General features: G+C 44.4%; 1 protein-coding gene across 10 annotated transcripts in view; it reads right to left on the minus strand.

The window, feature by feature from the left end:
• Positions 1–23976, minus strand: part of ZNF185 (zinc finger protein 185 with LIM domain) — a 155254-nt gene that overhangs the window by 120874 nt on the left and 10404 nt on the right. The window contains exon 2 of one of the 10 annotated variants that reach the window (XM_073543430.1): positions 15497–15600. The exons of the other annotated variants lie outside the window; for them this stretch is intronic. The gene's annotated coding sequence lies outside the window, so the exon portion shown is untranslated. The remainder of the gene's footprint in view (positions 1–15496; positions 15601–23976) is intronic. 10 annotated transcript variants of the gene reach the window in all.

Here is a 23976-nt window from a genome sequence, read left to right on the forward strand (position 1 = left end):
AGATGGTCACCAGTGCGTCAGCCACCTTATCTGCCCTGGTTGAAGACAGAGCTACTGCCTCTGGGTACCGGGTAGCGTAGTCTACCACGGTGAGAATGTATCGCTTTCCGGAGCTGCTGGGGACGGACAGCGGTCCTACAATGTCCACCGCGATTCTCTGGAAAGGCTCCTCTATCACCGGCAAAGGAATAAGGGGAGCCTTAAGAGCAGGCCCCGCCTTACCCACTTTTTGACAGGTGGCACAGGAGCGGCAGTAGTGTGTTACATCTGTCCCCATCTTGGGCCAATAGAAGTGTTGAGACAGCCGTGCCTTTGTTTTGCTGATCCCCAAGTGTCCAGCGAGTGGAATCTCATGGGCAATCCGCAACAACTCAGTTCTGAACTGATAGGGGACGACCAGCTGTCTTTCCCTCAACCACTCCTTTTTAGGATCTCCGGGTACTGTCTCCCGGTACAACCTTCCTCGTTCCCAGAACACCCTCTCCTTATCAGACTTGGAGGTGGGCGTCTCGGCGAGACCTCTCAATTTCTCCAGGCTGGCATCTGAGTGCAGAGCAGCCTGGAACTCCATGCTGGAGGCTGCCAGAAGTGACGTCAGGGTCCCCTCTTTACTGGGACCCTCTGGAACCGGCTCTGGGTTCACCTCTGGTTCAGTCTCTCCTGTAGCAGCAGAGGGTCCAGAAGACAGTGCGTTACCTGCGATCTGGGCACTCTGACTGCGTGTGACAGCTGCTATGTATGCTGTCTCCCTGGGGATTTCTGCAGACCCACCAGCTGGTGCTGCCCTGGGCTCTACCTCCCCATCCACCCCCAACACTTCAGGAGCAGTGCTACTTATGGGCCAGTTACCTTCCTCGGTGGCACTGGTCAGCTGCATGGCATTACCTTCCTCATGGTCCCCATGCACCTCCCCATTTCCTTGAGCACCGTTGCTTACTCCTGCCAGGGGTTCCTCAGCCGTCTCACTCCGCAGAGTGACGGGGCTGAGCACTTCGGTACCTGTGGACACATCTACCGCTTCAAAGAAAGGGTTAACGGGTTCAGTCGGCACAGATACATCAACATCATCATCATCCTTCCTAGGAGAAGAATGGTTATCAGTTTGCTTTGGTACATTCACATCAGCATCAGCATCGTACCTGGGGAAAGAATGGTTGTTAGTTGCATCATTACTCATCAAGGCATTAGCAGGTAACACATTCAGTTTCCCATCATCCACATCATCAGGGTTAACGTTACCCTTATTATCAGTTTGGGGAAGGGTGTCAGGGACATAGTATGCAACCATCCTCCCCAAGTCAGTCCCCAATAAAACATCAGTGGGCAAATTTTCAGACACTCCCACCTCCCTCAACCCGCTCCCGGCACCCCAGTCAAGAAAAACTCGTGCCACTGGCAAGGGACAACGGGTGCCTCCAATCCCGGTGACAGTCAGGGTTTTCCCCTCAACAAACTCTTCAGGGGCCGCCAGTCCAGGACGGATGAGGGTTCGTTCAGCCCCGGTGTCCTTGAGGCCTGTAGCAAGACGGGCCCCCACCTGAACAGGTTGAACGTTGTCGTCAGCCCTCCCAACCACACCTCCCACCAAAAGAACAGAGGCATTGGGCCCGGGGGCCTTGGCTGGGGGGTTCTTCGGCCTGTTCGGACAGGTGTAAAAGAAGTGACCAGGCCGCTGGCAGTGGTGACACAGGCGACTGTCAGTAGCCGGCCTGTTGTTGGCAACAGGGACAGGGCCTCCGGAGGGACGGCTAGCTGGGGCATTGGGGTTGGTTGCTGGCTTACCCCCTTTCCAGCTGGTGGCGACTGGCCTCCGCGTCTCGGGCTTCCGGTTGGCCTCGTGGTTGTCGGCGATCTGCGCCGCTTTGTCCGCGTTCGTTGGTTCGCGGTCCAGGATGAACTGTCGGACCTCAGCTGGGCAGAGATGCAGGAACTGGTCTTTGATCATCAGGTCCCGTAGCTGCTCAAAGGTTTCAACGGACAGTCCATGGATCCACTGGTCAAAGTGGGTCCTGAGTCCTTGCACCACATCACTGTAGCTATCGTGTGGGCCACGTTGGAGGTGTCGGAACTTCTTTCGGTATACCTCAGGTGTCAGCCGGTATTTGGCGATCAGCGCCTGCTTTATGGCGTCATAGTCATCATCGGCTTCTGGCGGAAGAGAAGCAAATGCCTCCAGGGCTTTGCCTTTTAGCCCTGGGGTCAAGTACCTTGCCCATTGGTCTCTAGGCAGCTGGTACTGTCTGCAGGCTTTCTCAAAGGCTCGCAGAAATGTGTCCAAGTCCCCGTCCTTTTCCATCACGGGAAAATGCTCTGGCCGGGGTTTAGGAGTCTGGACGCTGCTGGGCTCACGGCTTCGGGCTGTGAGGGCATTCCCACCCCGCTGGAGTACCTCCAGTTCATGGGCCCTCTGCGCCTGGCGCTCGGCTCTCTCAGCCTCAGCTTGGCGCTCAGCTCTCTCCGCCTGGCGCTCGGCTCGCTGCTCTGCTCTCTCTCGAGCTTGCTGGATCAGCCTCACCCGCCCATCACTGTCTTCGGCGGGGAGTTCGTCCAAGGCCATTTGCAGATAGGGGTCCACCCCGTTCTGGTTGAATGTGGGGCCAGCGCTCAGGAGTGGAGCCTCTGCTGCAGCCCCATTGCAACTTGGGCCAACTTCTGCGCTCGCTGGATTCTGGTCGTTGTCCAGCTGCACTAGAGCCGCGATCATTTGGGCTCTGTTTTTGTTCGTGGCGTCAAGGCCTTGGTACGTGCATAACGCAGCAAGAACTTCCTTTGTCTGCCGGGTGTACCAAGGTTCTCCTTTTGCCGCCATGGTTGCCAAATAAAAGATAGAAAAAGAAAAACGAAGAAACGGGAGGGGGATACTTGCAAGTACACACTAATGTCTCAGGACTAGTAACCACTGAGTCTGTTCTCCAAAACCTATGATGCAGGATTCCCGCAGGAACCGTGCAGGTTTTTAGTGAGAGGAATGATTGCTCAAACCAAATCACTAATGCTCTAGGATTATCCCACCGCGCTGCCACCAATATGTGACGAACAGCCCACCGCCGTTCGTCCACTTACGGGCGACACTAACGGGAGTCCCGCTGCCACCAAAACGCGACGGACAGCGGACCCTGTGTCACCACTATGTCACAGTCCCACCACTGACACGGGTGTATCAGCGGACGGAGGGGCGTGACACAATGCCGGCACACGGCTATCACAGGCGCAGTGGGGCTTATCTTAGTTATCCCAACACTGGCACCATGTGACCAAAAATATCCAGCAAGCTAATCTCGCTCTACAATTTGCCGCAGGGGGAGTTTAATTTGGATGCCCCACCACTGCTATCAATCTTCCAAGTACTGCGGGGATTTATGTATATCCCACTTTCTCAGTTCCACTTTGGAACTCGCAGCTCTCCGGCGCCCCCCTTACCCTCAGGTCAGTCAGGGAACTGCACCTAGGATAATTAGTCGCCGGACGGGCTGCCTGTTGTGAACCGGCAATTAGGCTTCTGCAGTAAGGGAATTATCAATGCTGTGGCTGAAGCCCCTTACTCAGCAATATAAGACCCTTCTAGACTGCCAGCAAGCCGTAATAGCCGTACACAACGCGCTGCCACCAGTCACGGTTACTTAATTCACAGTGTTAAATTAAGAGGGTCCGTGGCAAACCCCTTGAATTAGTAGCGATTATCTATCAAAGGCGTATAGTTCGATTCTTAGAGCATGGAGACAGATCTAAATAATTTCATTTATTTTCCGAAAGAGGACAGTGATTACAGATAAAAGTTGCTATAAAATTGAGACATAAAATATGTACAGTACAGGTATAAAATAAAAGTGGAGAAAACAAAGAGATTACACTCACAGTTCCATATTGTTCCTTAGGCAGACCATGCGGCTAAGGTGGGTGGAGGCGGAGCTGCACTTCTCCGCTCATTGGGGTCCTTCTAGCACGACGACTTGAGCTGTTCTGAGCTGGTTTGCCCAGGAAATGCCTTATAGACTTTCCTATGTGACATCACAGAGAGGTGCATTCTGGGTTGATCCCACCTCTCTTATCCAAGTTATGTTTTGGCTACAAAACTTAGATTAGCTATAACTTTATGGGAGAAGCTGGTATGGACTCATCAGTGGTATCATGTTTCCCAGCGTAATGAGCCCATCAAGAAAACATCAAACATCTATGCGATATGACCGTCCATTTGGGCGCAAATCCTATCTCATGTTCTGGACAGGGTAGAACTTCGAAACATACGCGGTCTCGAAGCTGGGACCGCTCAGGTTACAAAAATATGATTTTCATATCTCTAGGGTATTTGGTTCTTATGGTATAGTCTCTCATAGTTTTATTCGTTTCAAACAAAGAAGTTTTTCCCGCTCTGAAGAGGAGAGAAGGCAAATGGTGTGAGGAAGATGGTCTAGCTAATTAACATTCCTGCTCTTCCAGAGGAAGTGGCAGGGTTGATAAAACCTGGGGGGAAGGAATTCCTACTACTGAGAGTTTACAATGTCCTAGGATGGAGGATTTGTTAGCACATTGCAACAGAAAACATATCTTGCAGACATGGTACATCACAATATTAACTTAATTATAAGCCCCTCTTGGTTTAGAAAACCATTTAGCCGCAGTAAACTGATTAGATAGGTCGCGGATGAGTGGAAGTGGGTAAGTTATTCATGACCATAGTATTGTTTAATTCGCGAAAATTGAGGCAAGGACGAGACCACCATCTTTCTTTTTAACAAAGAAATACCCAGCAGTTACAGCGGGGAGGAAGAATCTATATGACCCTTTCATGAAACTTTTCTTTACATATTCTTTCATGGTGGTAAGTTCAGGTCCCGACAAATATACAGGTGAGCTATAGGCAATTTGGCATTAGGCATAAAATTAATAGGACAATCATAAGGACGATGAGGAGGTAGCATCTCTGCCTCTTTTTCCGAGAACACATCTTTGAAGTCTTTCAGATATTCCGGCAGATCCTCCAGACTATGTGAGCAAATTTGTACAGAACTAAGACATTTCTTATGACAATCGGGACTACACTTAACAATATCCTTCTGACACCAATCAATAACAGGATTGTAAATACTCAGGCATGGAAACCCAAATGCCAACATAGCAGGTAAATTATCCAAAACATAGGAGGAAATGGATTCAGAGTTAAGAGTTCCCACTCTTAGTGTGAATTCCACCGTTACCAGCTGGACAGAGTTCTGGAGGGAGCAACGGTGTCCTGTCAAAGGCGACTATTTGAATGGGTCTCTCTAATCTAACGGTCTCTAATCCTAGTTTAACAACCAGTCCTCAATCAATGAAGATGGCTAGAGGTCCACAGTCAATGAAAGCAAAAGCAGATTCTTGAAACATAGTTCCACGTTTAACAGCACTTTATCAGAGGAGTAAAAAGGTAACTGGAAGTCGACCTCCTCAACAATCAATCAGACTTGGGCATTTCCTGTCGCCTGTTTGTTTGAGGGCGTATCGTGCACTCCTAACGAAAATGCCCAGCGTACCCACAGTAAAAGCAGAGTCCAACATTGCGCTAACACCTCTTGATGACATGAGAGCTGGCAGCTCCAACTTCCATCAGTTCCGCCTCATGTAAGTTGACAGATTAGAGGAGAATAACCGAACCACCCTGACTCTTATGATGCCTCTCCCGAATTCTGCGATTCATTCGAATAGCCTGGGTCATGGCCTCCTCCAAGGGACAAGGTGGAGTATGAAGAGCATCCTTGGAAGTATCTGAAAGGCCTCTGGGAAACTGGCACTTGAGAGGAGAGCTTCATCATTCCACAGCACTTCCATGGATCATTGCTGGAACTCGGTACAGTAATCCTCAGCGTTGTGGTCCCCCTGTGTCAGGGTCATAATCTTTGCCTCCACAACCTGGATCCTTTCAGGGTTGTCATAGATTAACCCTAACCCATTAAAAAAGATGTGAGCCAAAGACCGTTCTGGGTCTTGTGGGGACAAAGAAAAAAAGTCTGTGGTCCCCCTGGCAGTAACTGACATGATTATTCCCACCAGCTGGGACTCGTCCCTTGAAAACAGGAGTAACAGGGTAAAAAATAATCTACAGTTCTCCCTGATCTTTCTCCACTGAAAATTTATATCAGTGAGAGCAACTACTGGTTCGGGAGAGACCAACTGTACATCAGAAAGTACTGCCGTCATAGCTACTGTCAGCAATGGAGGATTCTGAGTAGCAGCCATCGCTAAAAAACTGACCCAGCAGCTGAGACTGGTAAGATCCTGAACCACCTGGGTCTGATTCATCACCTAATCATAAAGTGTGCGAATTGGTTCCATAATGGTGGGAGAAAGAAAAAAGTATTATGTACAATTGTAATGTGATGCTATGGCTACTCAGTGTGACAATAGTCACTACTCCCGGACTTGCAGTGATGTAGGGTAGTCAAGATGTCCAGGGTCAGTACCAAGAGGGCTCGTAATAGACAAAGGGTAAAGACAATAGGTCACAGTACGAGATCAGAGTATCAGGTAGGTAGCCGATCAAGACGAAAGGGTAAATCAAATGGAAGGTCAAAGGTAAATCTAAGGTCGGCAACAGAGATCAGAATTCAACACAGAGCAAACACACACACCACTTGAGCAAAGCTACAATTTCCGATAATCTGACAATTGACAAACTGTTAAATAGCCCTGAAATCATCCAGAACGCATGACCCCTGGGGGAGATCCCATATACCCAGCCAGATAGGTCAGCTGACCTGTCATTCACAATACTCTCACCTCTGCCTTAGATTGGGAGCTAGAACTGTCACTCTCAATCCTGACAGCTCAGCAATCCCTCAAACCCATAGGGCGGTAGAGCGGTCATTCATAGCATCCATAGGATACTGTGAGTAATGGAATTGTGACAATCTAAGCTAAGTTTATATCGGTCTGTCTGTCCCTATCACCTATCAAATTAGGTTGCTCCTGATGAGATAGATTAACAAGACCTAACATGTTATAAAGAATATGTTGGGTATTGTTAATTGATCTGGATGTGAAGTCAGTGATGCATATGCTGCTAAGCAGGGACACCCACGCTAATCAGAACATGGACATTTGACCATCTGACGCACACACCCTCCTCAGACTTGATTGACTTTGGTCCAACTAGGCTTAATAAACTCTGGACTTCCACTTCCCCAACACACCTCCTGACAAAGAAGAGCGAAATGCATGTTGCAGCGGTAGGGACACGCTGAACTCAATCACACTGCATGTAAGCATCTACACTTTATTTGGCATATTTGGCCGATTGTTGTTTTTATAGGGAATTATTTTTCATGATATCTACCTTCAATTGAGTGTTCTTGTAATATATCCCTGCATATTAGGCAGCACTTTGCCTTCACTCATTTTAAAAGAATTTTCTTAGTCTAAATTTGTGTAATATGTATGGTAGTCAAATATTTATGGGCAAAATATACTCTTCTGTTTCCACTATTTTCCATGCCCTAATTTTAATTGGTGTTATTCATATTATAAAGAACACATTATATATTCCTATAGTATGTCAGAAAAAAAATTAAAATATAACTAAACTATTATTTATTTAGTTATTGCAAATGTAGGATTTTTAAAAATATACTTTATTACTCTATTTTGCTTTCTTCTCCCCCAAACATTATTTTGTGGCGCTGCTTCAGTGACCAATTTATGCACCTTTAGAAGCTGCTTTTAGCTGCTGCTCAGCAAAGATCTTTATACTGTATGCAAACAGTCTGTCTACAGGAATTCCTCTGTGTGCTAGAGAGTAGGGAGCAGAGATTCTCACAGAAGGGAATTTCTAGAATCTGATTGTTTGAATATAGTATGCAGATCTTTTGTGAGCTGCAGTTGAAATGAACATCCAAAAGAGCATGCAATGGACATTGAAACACCTTTGAAGCATGGAACTTGGTGGAGAAGAAACCAAAATATGACCATGAAGCAAATTACAAAAATAACGTTGCAATGCCCAAAAGATAATGAAATAAAAAATAGTTACTCTTTAAACCTTTTATTATTATTTAGACACATGCTTATTTGAGAGTCATAAATTGTTCCAATACACAAATTTTGAGCCTTGTTCACATACTGGTTAGTAGGGACTGGATTATTTGGCTATATGTCTAGTAGTAACCAGTCTGTTGTATGATAAAACTATTTCAGTCAAATGTTGTTAATGCAATGACAGCAAACATAAGAGCAGCTGCCAGCAATTGTGAAATGTTATAATCATCTTGGTCTGCATTATGAATTATTCTTTTCTAAATATAAGTTTAGGTGGAGATCCATACCTCCCAACAGATTACTGCTAAAAAATAAGACTCACCCATGATCAACCCAGAAATACCCATGAAACAATCTGGAAATGTCTTTTATGCTAATTTTTATGCACCAAACTGAGAGATGGCACAATGTTTATGTGTGCAATAGGGCAAGTTATGGGGACGACGCTCTTTGTTTTCAATTTTTTAACATTTCTTTTCAAGACCTTTAACTTTTTATTTTTTTGTTGCTAGAATTGTATCATAGCTTGTTTTCTTGCACTAAAAGCTGTAGTTTTCTTTTACATTTTATTTAAGTTTCATAAAAATGGGAGTAAACTTTTTAATATTTTTTATTTTAAAGGGAATCTGTCAGCAGGATTTCTCACCCCAAATTATGTACATATGGCTCCTTCAAAGGCAAGTCAGCAATACCTCTTCCTGGCCAGTCTCTTTTTCCATTACTGAGAAATCAGCATTTGAATTGATATGCAAATGAGGCTGAAGAGCTATAGTAGATCTGAAGCCTCTGTCACTCCAGCGCTATTCCACACAGCACTGCTTCTTCCTGCTTGAATGACAGTTTCTTTGCCTGAAGTCACATTGCATAGAGGCTGTCAGTGAAGCAAAAGGAGGCAGCACTGGGTGTGGAATAGAGCTGGAGTGACAGAGGCTTCAGACCAACTGTTAAACTGCTGCATTTGGTACTGGCCAGCATATGCGCTGCATTGAGAAAATTCTGCTCCTGATTCTGCTCCATATATGCAGTCTACACCACACCTGCAGTAAATATATGACAGATGTTGCTAACTGAACCCTGGGTAGAGTGGGCCCCCCATGTATTATGGGCCAAAACACTTTCCCAGGTTGGCCTGATCGTGGTGCAGACCATGACCAAGTTCTTTTTGGGGTTGGGTTTGTGAGGTGGTGCTATTGTCAGGTATAGGAGATCCTTTTAAAAATATCCATTAAGGTAGAAAATGGGATCATTGACAAACCTATGGGCATTACAAGGGTATATTCTTATGAAGTGTCATACATCTGTATTGGGTTGTTGCTTTCACAAGCAAACAGATTTCTAGAAGCTACATTCAAACCAATGGGACAGTCTAAAAATTTTTGCCAAGTGTGAATTCACTCTTAGACAGCATGAAATATTTTGATAAATGTAGGTACAGTATATGATAAATAATATGCATGTTCTGACCATAAGACTAACACTAATTGAACAGATTTAAGTACTTGACTTATGACAAATATTTGGGTGTTGACTGAAGTAGGACAATTATGTTTGTGCTAATTTTAAAATCAATTCTGTACTCAATTCTTTTCAATGCAAATTTTCTCCTTGTTCTATCTATATCTATTATCTACTCTGTGACTGTAGACTTTTGAATCCCCCCAGCGCATACACTGTGTGCTGCGGAGATTCGCCGGTTTCTAAGCCGGGAACGGCGGTGATGTATGCCATATGCATACTCCTGGGCAGAAGTCGTTTAGTGGGCGAGGCTGGTGGGCTGCAGACTTTTCATTTTAGACCGGACAACTTCTTTAAAGTTTTTATGAAATAGGAGTCTAAATATATGTGATAGCTGCTGCTTAAAAGTTCGGCCATGACCACTATTCTCTCTTTTTACATGCAAGTCTGAGGTATGTAGAGGCTGCTCACACTGACGTCCACCATGTTTATCTGATCTAATACTCAAGATACCAGGGTTGTTGAGGTAAGAAGAGGCTGCTCACACTGCTGTCCACCTTGTTTCTGATCTAATACTGGAGATACCAGGGGTGCTGAGGTAAGAAGAGGCTGCTCACACTGCCGTCCTCTCTGTCTATGTGATCTAATACAGGAGATACCAGGGGTGCTGAGGTAAGAAGAGGCTGCTCACAGAGCAGTCCTCCCTGTCTATCTGGTCTAATACTGGAGATACCAGGAGTGTTGAGGTAAGCAGATGCTGCTCTCACTGTAGTCCACCCTGTCTGTCTGATCTAATACTGGAGATTGCAGGGTGCTGAGGTAAGATGTGGCTGCTCACACTGCTATCCTCCCTGTCTATCTGATTTAATACTGGATATACAGGAGTGCTGAAGTAAGAATAGGCTGCTAACACTGCTGTCCACCCTGTCTATCTGATCTAATACTGAAGATACCAGAGGTGTTGAGGTAAGAAGAGGCTGCTGACACTGCTGTCCTCCCTGTCAATCTCATCTAATACTGGAGATACCAGGAGTGCTAAGGTAAGAAGAGGTTGCTCAAACTGCTGTCCCCCTTGTCTATCTGATCTAAAACTGGAGATTACAGGGTGCTGAGGTAAGATGAGGCTGCTCACACTGCTATCCTGTCTATCTGATTTAATACTGGAGATGCAAGGGTGCTGAGGTAAGAAAAGGCTGCTCACACTGCTGTACACCCTGTCTATCTGAAATAATACTGGCAACACTGGACTGGCCATCTGGCAATTCTGACAAATGCCAGAAGGGCCTGTTTGGTCGTGAGCCACCTTGTCTGCTACTCTGCTAACAGAATCGGTGTTCTCAAGACACCCATATTGTTAAGAGTTGTGACGGAGCACAAAGTCGCTGACTCCGTCACTTACCCCGTCAGGCTGCGGGTATCATTAGAAATATTGGTCTTGTAGTAAATCTTGCTTTCCCTCCATCCAGGGTAATATTATTAATATATATCCTCATCTCATACTTGGGGACGAGGACAACATGGGCCTGTGTGATTACAAATGCCAGGGCTGAATTTCAGGCCCAGTCCGTACCTGAACACTGGAGATACCAGGGGTGCTGAGGTAAGAAGAGTGTGCTCACACTGCTGTCCACACTGTCTATATGATCTAATACTGGAGATACCAGGGGTGCTGAGGTAAGAAGAGGCTGCTCACACTGCTGTCCACCTTGTCTATCTGATCTAAAACTGGAGATTACAGGGTGCTGAGGTAAGATGACACTGCTGTCTACCCTATCTTTCTGATCTAATACTGGAGATAGCAGGAGTGCTGAGGTAAGAAGAGACTGCTCACACTGCTGTCCAGTCTGTCTGTTATACTAATGGAGATAACAGGGGTGTTGTGGTATGAAGATGGCCAGTGTGAACAAGCTCCAATATTTTGCATCCATACCAACTTATATTTCAGTTCAGTTTTCGGTTAAGTTTTTTCCCAGTTAAGTTTCTGATTGCTAAACAACTGCTGGGACCTGCAAATAATATACTATGCAATCTCCAGGTCACAGAAGTGGAGCTACTAACTGCACATGCATTAATATTCTAGGACAGATTCTTGTCAGTGTAACTAGATGGGGCTGTTTTAATGTGCAATAATGATTATCTCCCTAAATGTTGCAAGTGGGGAAATGTGATTGGTAAATTACAGGTAATTAGCAATTTAATCATAATTACATTTTCTATCTTTTCTATTTTTAATTCCTTGAGAACAACTTTACATGAAGGAGAAGGTGGGAGATTAATAATACAAATATATTTTATCATTGGTCTTCATCAGTTGCCCTACCGTAAAATCCATCCTCATCAGCAGCATGACTGAAGACATTGATGCCTAGAACACAACTCTTGTAAGATCCATCACTAAATAAAATTAAGGTGTGCAAATGGCCGCTTAGATTAATAAAAAAGATGTTTAATTGTAGATATTCAGATTAAGCATTTAGGCAACCGAGCAAGCAATGTCAGAAGACAAGAGGTCACCCCTTCTCTGATAGTATGGTCCAGCCATGGAACCAGGACTGAAGAGGTGGATCCATGCCTGATCATTAGGTGGTATTTGCTTCTGGCACTTAAGCTGGCCATAAACATTAGAGATTAGTTGAACCTACAAAATGTTGGCTGAATCACCTTAATGGGACTAAAGCCCCCCGTCACAAGTTTTGTGACGCAACAGCGATCTCAACAGTGAGATCGCTGTGTGTGACATCGATCAGCGACCGCCCCCCTGCCGGGTATCGCTGATTGCTGTGGAAATGTCTGGACATTTTTTTGATCGCTGGTCTCCCGTTGACCAGCACGCATCGCTGCGTGTGACAGGCGGGAGACCAGCGATCAGCGAGCTGGTGCTGGTAACTAAGGTAAACGTCGGGTTTCTAAGCGGCGCGCGGCACCTAGAAACCTGATGTGTACCTTAGTTACCAGCGCGCTGATGCAGGGAGCTGGTAACCAAGGTACACATCAGGTTTCTAAGTGCCGCGCGCCCCTTAGAAACCCGATGTGTACCTTGGTTACCAGCTCCCTGCATCAGCACGCTGGTAACTAAGATACACTGTGGGTAACTAAGCGACGTGTGCCACTTGTTACCCAAGTGTCGCTGGTGCTGATCGCTGGTGAAGCTGCCTGTTTGACAGCCCACCAGCGATCATGTAGCGACAGACCAGCGATCCTGACAAGATCGTTTCGTTGTCGGGATCGCTGGTGCATCACTATGTGTGACGGGGCCCTTATAGATAAGGATTGGGCTGTTGGATTTCAAGCATCCCCTTTTGTTTTCAAGAGAGATAAAGTTTTGTTACAGGTGTCCTACAAGGCCTGCCTCTTTTCTAGCCATTCAGAACACATGCATGCTTGGCTAAACTGATAATGCTTTTGTACGAGAGGTCAGATGGGCTAGTTTTTTGACCAATGAAAGTTTATTCCTGGTAGTTATTTAAAGCATTGACTATGTATGTAAGGTTCGCCAGATCAAATTTCGGTGGACTTGCTGATCAACTAATGTGCTTCTCAGATGTCAAGGGAAAAAAAAAAGAAAATTTCCAGTAGAAGATTTTTGCATTTCTGGTTCTTTGTTCTTGTGGGAGACAGGCCACTTTCAGAGAGGAGTCTGGCAGTGACTTCTCATTTCTCCATTAAAATTTGTGCATGCTTGGCTGACAGATATCCATTGTGTATGGTCACCTTTATTGTTGTAGAAATGTAAGTTTGCTGAAAGTGGAAGATATCTGATTGTTGAGAGTTCCTCTATGGCTTCTTGAAACCCGTATAACCCTGAGGTAGACCGAATAAAAAAATGAGCCTCAGGGGCAAACACCCGAGAACACTGGATATCAATTTCATATATCATTGGCTCAATTAACAAATGTTTCCTACAAGATCATCAGGTGTTTTTGCAACAATTTCTCTTCTAGAATGATCTAAAACCTACCCCAGCCTTTTTAATGAGGGTGTGATAGCTTCTCGTTAATTCCTCTCGGGGGGTGTGGTTGCAGAAACATAGTTTCTTGTCAGTCTGTTTGCCACCCAATGCCTGTCTAACCTGCCCGGCAACATTTCCCTTGGCCGAGAAGAAACCAAATAAAATCGCTGTAGATCTCCAGCATACTCTGTGTAGATAGGATGTGCTCCATGCAGAGAAATAGGGAAATGCTGCAATCGTCATTGACGACTTTTGACTTTCTGTGCTGTTGCACATTAGTAGAATTAGTGATATACATCTGGCAGAAAAAACCCCCATTTCATATTAACATTTTGGATCCATTTTACAGCACATATTTTGGCACTAAGATGACATTCAACAAGGGGTGGCCATATTATTGGTGCCTCAAGAGGGCCCGAGAGGTAAGGGGGTCCATTTCCACCTCCAAAGCTGGAGAAATTTTGCATTATGATGAGCTATTGGACTATAATGGACCCATATACTGTTCTTGTACAGGGGCCCTTTTCCACCAGTGCATTCAGCAGGGTACTCCACTGGTTGCACAACGACGTTCCATCAGTGTGACCTATCTACATGTAGTCAAATAGTTCCGACATTGCGTACACACCAGATGGAAAATGAGAGGAAAATATCTACAGCTAATCTTTGGGTGCCGATTTTGCTGACAAATTTAAGCAGAACTGAATTACAAAATTACACTGTGTACTACAGTATCAGAATTGTGGGTGAGATATTAAAAAACAGTACCAGGTGGTAGGCTAAATGGAAGTTTCCAGGACTTTGATATGAACGGCCTATCCATACAAAAAGTGGTGGTCTAACGCTTGGAACCCCCGTCGATCAGCTGTTTGCATCCCCAATCATTGTGTAATTTCCATTCTCTGGTACTACAGTTGGGCTCATATTGAAGGAAATGGGTTAACAGTCTTTTGTAGTGTCATCACTGGGCAATTAATGTTTGTACATGGACTTAAGCTGGCCAAACCCATCAGATAGATGTATGAAGAATCCCCCACACACGTGTACATTTATCTCAGGCCTTTAAGACCTACGCTGACCATATACATGATAGCTGCAAAGATTAGTTTTGCAGACAACTTTCTCTACCAACTCCCCTATGCACATGTATGTTTGGCTTGGCCGAGCACTCTGGTGTTTGTTTTAGGACTTGTTGCAATGGATGAGGAATATGGTGGTTCAGAGTCCATGCTGCCCAAGGTTCAAAGATACAATCACACACGAAGGTGAAGGTGATTTTCTTAGGACTCATGCAGACGATCATATTTTTGGTCCTAGTGCGAATCGACAAACGTTTGGATCTCAATCAGACCAATGTTATTTTATGGGGCGGTGCACATGTTGGATCTTCTCTCTGGACCAAGTCTACTACAAGAATAAAATTGCAGCATGCACAATTTGCATCAGTAAATCGGATCACACTCACCAATGCAAGTCAATGGGGCTGTAAAAAAAAATCGGACTGTATTTGAATGCCATTCGAGGGCAGTTTAATTTTCACAGACTGACAGAATGGAGACTTTTTTTTCATCTTCTTCACATCTGAGAAAATAGGATCATACTTTGATCAAGCTCTAAACAGACACCATTAGCAGCGACTCACCTCCCTTGAAAACAAGAGGATCAACCATAGAAAATGCAACGGCCTGATTCTTCTCTCCCCCAACATTATTTGTTGGGGAAGATTTATACAAATCAGATGATCAGTCGGTTCCATTGAAACCGGCAGGCTCAGCCGATTTTCACCCGGTGTGTGTGGGGACCGAGGCACTAATCTTGCTGACCAGACCACCAAAAATGAGGTTATTCATCAGGCTCCAAGTCAATATCACTGATATGTCGCCAGATACACACTGACGCCATCACCAACAGATACTATATGATTCACCAAGAAAGTAATCTCCTGTGAATGAGGATATTAACAAACCTGATATCTGACAATCACTGCTAATAATACCCTGCAGTGACCGGAATTAGGTGGATGTCTGCAGCAGGAATGTTTGAGGGATAAAATGAACTATGGAGGTAAGTGAGTATTTTGCACACCTGCGTCATGACTGTGCACTCCAGATCACATCAGACAGTCCAGGCCGGTGATACTTTGATGCAATGCTTTCATTAGAGGTTTCAGTCAAGTAGTACAATGTTATCTGCAGAACAGCCAGAAAATACAATAGTGATTATTAAAAAGTGAGCAATTAAAGAAAAACTTAGCAAAATCCATTTTTCAATAAGTATAGTGCCAAGGGGGCGGGGAAAGTGTGACGGACACCGTAACAGACTTACCCCCTGAGACTGTCCGAGTGTCCGAGGACGTGCTGGGAAAACCAGGAACTCCTGCTGTGATGTGAGATGCTGTTGTGAGCATGCCAGAAGGTGAACAGGACCTGCAGCACGTGACCACCGTGGGAGTGGATGGAGGTGGGGATAGGTCCTGAACTCCCAGGGATGATGACAGGACCCGGGGAAGCTGGGAGAAGTGTCAGGTGAGCCGAGGTCAGACCAAAGGACAGCATGGTAGCCAAGGCGAGAGACAAATAGCATGGTAAGAGACAAGCCGGGGTCAGAGCCAGAGAGAGACACGAGGTACCAGAAGGAATAACGAGCAGGAAGTCGGGGGACAAAGCAGAGATCAAAACCAAGAGTATCACGAGAAGTACCGAATCAGGAGACAAATGCAAAAACGGGGAACAGATCAGGTCATACATAAGCACGCAAACAGCAGGAATAAGCAATACCCACAGGTATTCATGGGGTCAGATGCTCAGCCGAGATCAGATGTATAACTGACAACGGGCACAGCACAGGGGCGGTTAAATATAACCCTCTCCAACCCAAAGAGAGGCCACATAACATTAACCCTAGAAGTACTGCCAAAGAAATCCAGAGCAAACCATGACAGAAAGTCTCTCTTTTTAGTAGTCATGCACCGCCCCTGAGGTTCTGCATAAGGTATAATGCATACATTTTAGTATGGTATTCCTATACTTGCACTCAAATTATCTCTCCTCCAAAAGGAAGAACGCTGGATTTCTTGTGCCACCCATAGAAGGTAGTTCCCCTATAAGGCAACGTCCGACCCCTTAACAGTCCACAAGGAAAAACAGTCCTCCCTAAATCTCCATCAAAAATCTCTATCCCGGGCCAACCAGTACAGTACTCTACACTGACAAGGAGCAAGAACCCCAAACAGCTGTCGGTAGATGGATGTCTTTTCAATTTTTAGTACACCCTATATGGAAAGGTCAGATATCAACCTATTGGTGATGATGTCACTCGAAAGAGGCAGGTTTCTTCCTCTTGGAGGAGCGCTACCTTGCATACTGTTTTCTAGGGAGCATTCCACTGGTTTAGACTAGCAGAACCAGTACCCCCCTAAACCAAAGAAAACATGACATATACAAATAAAATCATCTTTCCTATGAAACATACTTGGTTCTGTAAAACTCTGGGTGGCTACTACCATAGTGACCATTACAGCTTCTCCCACAGGACTCCTTAATATGCCTAGTACTGCAATTTTAGGATGCTCCGTTCAGAAGGGTAGTTCTTGCAACGTGTCAGGATCGCTGGTGAGTCGCTACATGATCGCTGGTGAGCTGTCAAACAGACAGCTTCACCAGCTATCAGGACCAGCGACGCCGAGCGCACGTCGTTGCTGTGTACTTTAGTTACCAGAGCGCTGATGCAGGGAGCTGGTAACTAGGGTACACATCGGGTTTCTAAGGGACGTGCGTCGCTTAGAAACCCGATGTGTACCTTAGTTACCAGCCCCCTGCATCAGCACGCTGGTAACTAAGGTACACAGAGGGTTTCTAAGCACAGCGCCGTGCTTAGAAACCCTGCGTTTACCTTAGTTACCAGCTGATCACTGGTCTCCCGCCTGTCACACGCAGCGATGCGTGCTGGCCAGCGGGAGACCAGCGACCAAAAAAATGTCCAGGGCTTTCCAACAGCGATACTGGCAGGGGGGGCCGGTCGCTGATCGCTGTCACACACAGCGATCTCGCTGGTGAGATTGCTGTTACGTCACAAAACTTGTGACTCTGCAGTGATCTCGCTAGCGAGATCACTATGTGTGACGGGGCCCTTATCCTTTCTATAGAAGATAACATATTAACTTGACACAAAACTTTAAATAAGTGCTGCTATACCTGCTGTACTATTGATCACTGCTCGCTGGGCAGAAATCTGCTACTGGTAACCCTCGAGGCCATTAAAAGACTGCTGATTGTCTACATAGAAGAGACGGCCTTTTCCAGAGGGCCGTATAACAGTCTGTTTAGACAGGCCAACCACACATCCTTGCGCACAGAGTGATTATTCTGAGCGCAGATCATTCCATTGTTCTCGGCAGCACTTTTTTTTTATATGGGACAAAGTGCTCCCGAGAACAATGATTTTTAAGTTTAAAGCACTAAGCACTTCTCCAACAGGTTTTTTTTTTCACCGCTTGAGTAGTGCTTCAAATGTAAGTTCACTGCCCGTCACATACTCACCCTCTTCAAAACAGACACTTGTTTGTTTTTTACCGTTATCCATTTTTATTGATTTTAGCCTCTTTTATTCTTAAAAAATTTCTCCAGTTAGGCTACGTAGCATTTTGGTGCATTTTTTCCTGCAGGCAAAACCTATTCTTTTGGCAGTAAAGAAGCTGCTTACAATGGAAAGGACACCATTGTAGGCATTTACTACAGGCCGCCTGTGCAAGCTGAAGATATGGATGAACTCTTTATGCATCAAATGGCCAAGTTCTCCAAAAAATATGACATAGTTGTCATGGGAGATTTCAACTATCCAGACATTTGTTGGGAATCTCTCTCAGGCAAAACTAACAGGTCAAGGAAATTCTTATCCTCTCTTGCTGACAACTTTATCTTCCAAAAGGTAGGGGAGAAAACAAGGGGAACTGCTACCTTGGATCTAATCCTTATAAACAGGGAGGAAATGGTTGAGGAGGTAAAAGTGGCTGGAACCCTAGGAGGTAGCGACCATGCTATTTTAGAATTTTGGATAACTAGAGGCGGAAGACCTGTGAAGACTCAGACGTCAAGGTTAGATTTCAGAAAGGCAGATTTTAAGGGATTCAGAAAGAGAATTGGAGGGATCCAATGGCTGGATATCCTTAAAGACAAAAATGTCCAGGATGGATGGGAAATCTTGAAAAATAAAATTCTCAAAGCACAGTTGTTAACAATTCCGAAAAGAGGGAAGAATAGGAAGCATTTAAGGAAACCAGGATGGGTGAACACAGAACTTAAGCACATGCTAAAAAGGAAGAAAAAAATGTTTATAAAATGGAAAGAGGGAGGCATATCTAAAGAAGAATATAATGCTGTCTGCAGAACCTGCAGGGCACAAATCAGATTATCTAAAGCTGAAAATGAATTGAGGCTTGCAAGAGATGTCAAAAGCAATAATAAAGGATTTTGGGGATATGTCAAAAGTAAAAGAAAAGTCAAAGATGCTATAGGATTTTTACAGGATGAAAATGATGAAATGGTAAGACAGGATGTTGAGAAGGCTGAACTTTTAAATTCCTATTTTGCATCTGTTTTCTCTCAGAAAGGAAATGTAACACCAACTGTTATTCACTGTCCTATTAAGGGAATAGAAGAATCCAGGATATCTATAAACAGAAAGATAGTGAGGAAACACTTAGCTAACCTAAATGAATTCAAGTCTCCAGGTCCAGATGAATTACACCCCAGAGTACTGAAGGAGATAGCAGAAGAAATTTTTGAACCCCTCTCCATAATCTTTGAAAATTCTTGGAGAACAGGAGAAGTGCCAGAAGACTGGAGAAGAGCAAATGTTGTTCCTATCTTCAAAAAGGGGAAGAAGGTGGACCCAGGCAACTATAGGCCGGTGAGTCTGACTTCTATACCAGGAAAGATCTTTGAACAAATTATTAAACAACATGTATGTCAATACCTGGATAAGAATGAAGTGATCAAACAGAGTCAACATGGGTTTGTAACTAATAAGTCATGTCAGACTAACTTAATTTCCTTCTATGACGGTATCACTGATTGGGTGGATCAAGGAAATGCTGTAGATATAGTATATCTTGACTTCAGCAAAGCATTTGACAAAGTCTCTCATACAATCCTTATTGAAAAAATGACTAAGTATGGAATGGACAAGGCAACTGTTAGGTGGATTCATAACTGGCTTAGTGATCGGACCCAAAGAGTGGTCGTAAATGGCTGCACATCCAGTTGGAAGAATGTCTCAAGTGGGGTACCACAGGGCTCTGTCCTGGGCCCTGTATTGTTCAACATCTTTATCAACGATTTAGATGAAGGAATTGAGGGTAAACTGATTAAATTTGCTGATGACACAAAGCTAGGAGGGATAGCTAATACTAGAGAAGAGAGAGAGAGGATTCAAAAAGATTTAAATAAACTGGAGAAGTGGGCAGCAACTAACAGAATGGTTTTTAACAGGGAGAAATGCAAAGTACTACATCTGGGCAATAAAAATGAAAAAAGCATATATAGAATGGGAGGAATAGGGCTAAGTGACAGCACATGTGAAAAAGACTTGGGTATACTAATAGATCACAGACTGAATATGAGTCAACAGTGTGATGCAGCAGCAAAAAAGGCAAATGCAATTCTAGGATGTATTAACAGAAGCATACAGTCTAGATCACGTGAAGTCATTATTTCCCTCTACTCCTCTTTGGTCAGACCTCATCTGCAATATTGTGTCCAGTTTTGGGCACCACATTTTAAAAAAGACATCAACAAACTGGAGCAAGTTCAGAAAAGAGCGACCAGAATGGTGACCGGTCTGCAAACCCTGTCTTATGAGGAAAGGTTGCAGGATTTGGGAATGTTTAGTTTGCAAAAGAGAAGACTGAGAGGAGACTTAATAGCTGTCTACAAATATCTAAAGGGCTGTCACATTGTAGAAGGATCAACTTTATTCTCATTTGCACAAGGAAAGACTAGAAGCAATGGGATGAAACTGAATGGGAGGAGACACAGATTAGATATTAGAAAAAACTTTTTGACAGTTAGAGTGATCAATGAGTGGAACAGGCTGCCACGAGAAGTGGTGAGTTCTCCTTCAATGGAAGTCTTGAAACAGAGGCTGGACAGACATCTGACTGGGATGATTTAGCGAATCCTGCTTTGAGCAGGGGGTTGGACCAGATGGCCCAGGAGGTCCCTTCCAACTCTACGATTCTATGAAAAGGCAGGTTGTGCTGCGTTTTTATTGTCTCTTGTGCATGATGATAAAGTTTAGTGTTCCCCCACCCCAAAAAAACATAATGCAACCTCCTTAGGCTAGGTTCACATTTGCAGTTGAGTCTGCAGCGTATTGTCCGCAACCGCATACAAAAAAACGCATGCATGCGTTTGCGGATGATAGGCAAGTGCTATTTTCCCGGCCAATTCTTGAATTTACACAAGCCATGCCCAATGGGCGTGGTTTATGTAAATTCTTGCATTTCCATAGCCAGTAATGCCGTGTTTTTTTATGCACGTCACCCGCATGCGGATGACTGCGGATATTTGACGCTGCAGAAAATGCAGCAAGATGCGTTTGGCGCGCCCAGCCGCATACCACGAAAAGACGCAACCGTACACAAACGCAACCGAGAGCATACAAACGCATGTCCCTGCGTTCCCCATGTTAAGGATAGGTACGCAGGATGCATGCAGATGTATGCGCATCAAACGCAGAGGACTAAACCGTAAATGTGAAACCGGTCTTAGGCTTTTGCCCCAAGAACGCAGCAAAATAGGATACCTGCTTTTTTGCACTTACTCACTGTTTTCTATGGGTGAAAAAACGCTGAAAGAAGCGACATGCTGAAGTTTGCAAAAACGTAGCAGTTTTCCAAATCAGTCAGGAAGAAAAAAAAATAGTGTGTGCATGCGATTTCCAAAAATCTCCTAGCCTTTGCTGGTAGGGTAAAACATAGCTTAAAATTTGGGTAAAAGAAGCAGCAAAAAAAAAATGCAGCAAAATTGCAACGTGTGAACATAGTCTTAAAGTGAAAGCGTTTTGCTCATGGGTAAAAATTTTTCTTAAACTTATAGATTGTATAGGAAATACTTCTAAATGTGCATTAACACAAATAAACTGGTTAATCCGGGTCATCGACTGAAATTACCGTTCAAAGCAGTGGTCTCGGCAGCACGCCCTGACTACTGCTCTGCAGCTGCACGCACATGTAGTTCTTGTGAGCTACAGACCATTACTGCCATATAGGAATGTACCCCAAGGGACCTGGGACAAATACATTATTTTTTTTAGGGCAGATACAGTCATGGCCAAAAGTATTGACACCCCTGCAATTCTGTCAGATAATATTCAGTTTCTTCCTGAAAATGATTGCAAACACAAATTCTTTGGTATTATTATCTTCATTTAATTTGTCTTAAATGAAAAAACACAAAAGAGAATGAAGCAAAAAGCAAAACATTGATCATTTCACACAAAACTCCAAAAATGGGCCGGACAAAAGTATTGGCACCCTCAGCCTAATACTTGGTTGCACAACCTTTAGCCAAAATAACTGCGACCAACCGCTTCCGGTAACCATCAATGAGTTTCTTACAATGCTCTGCTGGAATTTTAGACCATTCTTCTTTGGCAAACTACTCCAGGTCCCTGATATTTGAATGGTGCCTTCTCCAAACTGCCATTTTTAGATCTCTCCACAGGTGTTCTATGGGATTCAGGTCTGGACTCATTGCTGGCCACCTTAGAAGTCTCCAGTGCTTTCTCTCAAACCATTTTCTAGTGCTTTTTGAAGTGTGTTTTGGGTTATTGTCCTGCTGGAAGACCCATGACCTCTGAGGTAGACCCAGCTTTCTCACACTGGGCCCTAAATTATGCTGCAAAATTTGTTGGTAGTCTTCTGACTTCATAATGCCATGCACACGGTCAAGCAGTCCAGTGCCAGAGGCAGCAAAGCAACCCCAAAACATCAGGGAACCTCCGCCATGTTTGACTGTAGGGACCGTGTACTTTTCTTTGAATGCCTCTTTTTTCTCCTGTAAACTCTATGTTGATGCTTTTGCCCTAAAAGCTCTACTTTTGTCTCATCTGACCAAAGAACATTCTTCCAAAATGTTTTAGGCTTTTTCAGGTAAGTTTTGGCAAACTCCAGCCTGGCTTTTTTATGTCTCGGGGTAAGAAGTGGAGTCTTTCTGGGTCTCCTACCATACAGTCCCTTTTCATTCAGATGCCGACGGATAGTACGGGTTGACACCGTTGTACCCTTGGACTGCAGGGCAGCTTGAACTTGTTTGGATGTTAGTGGAGGTTCTTTATCCAACATCTGCACAATCTTGCGTTGAAATCTCTTGACAATTTTTCTTTTCCGGCCACATCTAGGGAGGTTAGCCACAGTGCCGTGGGCTTTAAACTTCTTGATGACACTGCGCACGGTAGACACAGGAACATTCAGGTCTTTGGAGATGGACTTGTAGCCTTGAGATTGCTCATGCTTCCTCACAATTTGGTTTCTCAAGTCCTCAGACAGTTCTTTGGTCTTCTTTCTTTTCTCCATGATCAATGTGGTACACACAAGGACACAGGACAGAGGTTGAGTCAACTTTAATCCATGTCAACTGGCTGCAAGTGTGATTTAGTTATTGCCAACACCTGTTAGGTGCCACAGGTAAGTTACAAGTGCTGTTAATTACACAAATTAGAGAAGCATCACATGATTTTTCGCACAGTGCCAATACTTTTATCCACCCTCTTTTTTATGTTTGGTGTGGAATTATATCCAGTTTGGCTTTAGGACAATTCTTTTTGTGTTTTTTCATTTAAGACAAATTAAATGAAGATAATAATACCAAAGAATTTGTGTTTGCAATCATTTTCAGGAAGAAACTGAGTATTATCTGACAGAATTGCAGGGGTGTCAATAATTTTGGCCATGACTGTAAGTATATACATATATAATTGCAGCACATTTATGGGACGTACGGTACCTCAATATCTCCCCCTAAACATAGTTATTGGTACTGTTATGTCTCCACAGGACATGAGTGGTATTTCTGGTATATTAGCTGCTGGCTGAGGTTTGGCCAGGCATTCCTACAGAACATGTAGGATCCTGCTCCGGGAATAAGGTGTTTCCTGATCGCAATAAAGGAAAGCAATAAAACATCAATTAATGTCAGCACTATGTAATGGAGGAAGAAACCGAAGTCGTCATTACAGGCCTGTAACATATCGCTTATTACTACTGATCTGGAGGTTCACTATGGCGGCCAAATAGTAGGAGGTTGCAAGCGTTAATTACAGATTTATGACCAAACTTTAGATGAACTCTACAGCATCGTGCCACAGATACTTATTTCAACGAGATGGCTAAAAAAAGACAAAGGTTCATTAAGGCTCAACTATGATCAAACCATGTTGACTGAGAGAAAGACAAAAATCCTACTAGGCACATGCCGAATGTCCCATATTAGAAGGGGTTATCTGGGACTTTGCTTATTTTTGTGGCTAAGTTCCAACCTGACGAAGATCTCTGCCAACCAGGAGAG

This window comes from Dendrobates tinctorius, unplaced genomic scaffold (genome assembly GCF_039654945.1).
Source record: "Dendrobates tinctorius isolate UK_male_01 unplaced genomic scaffold, ASM3965494v1 ptg000133l, whole genome shotgun sequence".
Taxonomy (NCBI): Eukaryota; Metazoa; Chordata; class Amphibia; order Anura; family Dendrobatidae; genus Dendrobates; species Dendrobates tinctorius.